Source organism: Perissodus microlepis, chromosome 6 (genome assembly GCF_051167445.1).
Source record: "Perissodus microlepis isolate ML-2025 ecotype Zambia chromosome 6, ASM5116744v1, whole genome shotgun sequence".
Lineage (NCBI taxonomy): Eukaryota > Metazoa > Chordata > Actinopteri > Cichliformes > Cichlidae > Perissodus > Perissodus microlepis.
The window spans coordinates 30,261,937-30,264,868 of record NC_140466.1 but is presented as its reverse complement, the minus strand read 5'-3'; the positions used below and the strand labels follow the sequence as shown (position 1 = coordinate 30,264,868).

At 40.1% G+C, this 2,932-nt stretch overlaps 1 pseudogene; it reads right to left on the bottom strand.

The window, feature by feature from the left end:
* Window positions 1-451: 451 nt before the first annotated feature.
* Window positions 452-2,311, bottom strand: LOC146385919 (XK-related protein 8-like; annotated as a pseudogene).
* Between the last annotated feature and the right edge of the window lie 621 nt (window positions 2,312-2,932).

The window sequence follows — 2,932 nt, the reverse complement described above, 5'->3', positions numbered from 1 at the left end:
TTTCACTGAAAGCATGGCTGTTATAACAAAACGAGTGGATGCAGTGCTGAGGGAGAAAGAAAACAAACAAAACACAGCCTCCACTGTCACCATTGCTCTCTGCAATAGAAAAGCAAAACTGGGAACTCAGAGCCCATTCCCTTTCCATCCACGTTTGGACATCATGTTTGATCATTTTCCCACATTTGATTTCCAAAAATCTATCTGGGACAATGTTTTTCCATTTTATTCTTCTGGTTTTCCTACTCACTTTTCTGTGCACCCATCAAGTGCAGCTTTGGTAAGTGAAATGTTTTCCAGCTATAAAAAGATATACAGACTGTTTATGGCATAAACAATTTATTGCTTCTTTCGTTATTTCGTATCATACAGCTGCTAAATGTTAGCCTGATGAACTCAGAGGCATTTTTACAAGTAATCTAATGCAGAAGAATTGCATATTTATTTTTTTCTATTTTTCTTTTGAAAAGATGATCCAGTGAAATAGCCGAAGTCCCACCTCATCTTTAGGTTGCTGCTCTCTGTTGGCCCCTTTCAGCTCATATTTGGATGAAAGACTTTATAATAAATAACTTTAAGCATTAGACATAGGACATAAACTGCAACAACACAGGCAGCTGTGATTAAAGTGTACACGGGCTCTATCACAAAATCAGGAGGATGTGTGCTCATCTACCAGCACCACAGAGGATGCAAATATCACTCAGTATATACCCGTGAAACGGCGCAGTCCTGTACCGCGTCTTCACCTCGGCAAAATTAAACCAGTCGAAATACCAAATGAGGCCAACAGTGGCTCTATGAAGCCATTCTCCACAAGGACTTTCCATGAAGTTCGTCTTGGCTGTGAAAGCGAAGAAGAATAAAACTAGCCAAGTGCAGATGAAGTGAGCGAAGATGAACCAGGGTAGCACGGAGGCGAAAAGAACGCGGGCAGTGAGACGACAAGAAATGAGTACCAGTGTCACGGCCTTTTAAGTTCTGGCGTTTATTTCGTTGAAAAATATAAACAAAAATCAATCCAATAATTTCAAACATAAACGAAAGTTAACTTAATCTGATTTAAGAAGTTCAAAAAGTGGCAAAAAAAAAAATCATTTTAAACCCTCCCGTCGTCCCATCTGATATTTGGTAAATAAAACTTTTCCACCACACCCTCCAGGGTGCTCTTAATCCCTTAATTAATTAAAGGGTCCAGAAGTAAACAAACTAATCACTTTTACAAACCTTTTCCAAAAGTAAAATTATTGGCTGGGGCAGCAGTCGTGTGGTGTTGCAAAGAAGGACCCAAAATGCAGGCACTTGCTGTGATGCACGGGAGCTTTATTGTGGACGGTGAAAATAACAAAAGCGAGGACAGAACTAAACATAAACCTAAACTGAGGAAACTAATAACAAACCATAACTCACGGAATAACACACAGGGGGAAAACATATGGAGTTGATATGGGGATGAGAGAGAGACGCGATTACCAAATAACACAGACGGAGCGACGACGAGCAGAAGCAAACACACAGTAGAAATACACACCAGGTGAGTAGGAAAAGACACGCAGGGGTGGACACAGCTGAAACTAATGGCTATAACGAGACACAGACCTTCCATCAGCGTGAATGTGTGTGTGAATGGGTGGATGTCTGAATAGCGCTTTGGGGTCCTTAGAGACTAAGTAAAGCGCTATACAAATACAGGCCATTTACCATTCAAAGTAAGAACACCAGGAAAGGAAACAGGTAGGAATAACAGAAACACTGAACACAAGACCCAGCCCCTAAGAACGAATATAAAAACAGAAGAAACTAGAAAATAAAAACAATAAACTCAAAACACTGAGTCAGCAACCCAGGACCATGACAATTACAAATTTTCATAGCAAAACTAGGTAAGCATATTCTTACTGTTATAACAAACATAACTTTTTAACAAATCTGTATTTTTATTGCAGCGAATAGGTAAGGTTAAAGTTTAACACTTACTTTTGAGATTTGCAGACAACATGAAAAAACGGGGATCCAAACACTGTCTCGCAGCCTTTTCTATTCAAATAACCTCATGCAGCACTAAATCCGGTATCTGAACATAGTGAAATGCGTTCATTTTTAACATATTTATGGCTGTGATGAACCAGCATCTCTCTCATGTGTTCTACTACGTGTGGCATGACGGTCATGAGTCTGCACACAGACGTCTTGTCGATGGCGCTGTGGTGAGGTCAGAATAACTAAGAGCTGATTACGCTCAAAACTGAGACTTTTTTTTTCCTGATTGTAAACAGCCTTGAAAGTTAAATGTTGCTACCAGGGGCGTCATAGTGGAGGCAAAAGTGATGCTCAGATAAAGACACCCAAGGAGCCAAAGGAAGGAGGCAGCCGCACGTCTCTCTCTTAAGGATGTAACACAAGATGAGCTCATACAGTGGCAATTAAACGTTATTAAAACAACAAATATATTTTATCGGTGTGGTTGGTTTTAAGGCTGATTTAAAAAAAAAATTGCGTTCTTTTCTAAACAGAGGAGAGTTCAGCTTTTTTCATTATATATATAACACAGAAAACGAAAACGTCATTTATTCATTGTTGAAAATCAGCGCAGTTAGAAGTAAACTGTGTGTCGGAAACATTAATAGATCAGTTCGCCCGCTTGTTTGAAATATTATGAGTAAGCCACAGGACCACAGGCAATAATCTGGTAGTGGGCAAAAAGACGTGATAGAGGCGGATGGAAGTGAAGAGAGCGTGGAAAATAAAGGTTTTCTACCACAGAGAAGAGCTTTTGCGTAAGTGGTGAAAATGGTTTTCGGGCCTGTTTCAAACATTAAAGGAGAGAGAATCGGGCCATGACGTCAGAAACTCTGACAGCCCGTTCTTTATGGGCGTTACCTATTTTCAACGAGCCAATATGGAACGTTGTTGTGGGCGGGGCCTGGTTCAA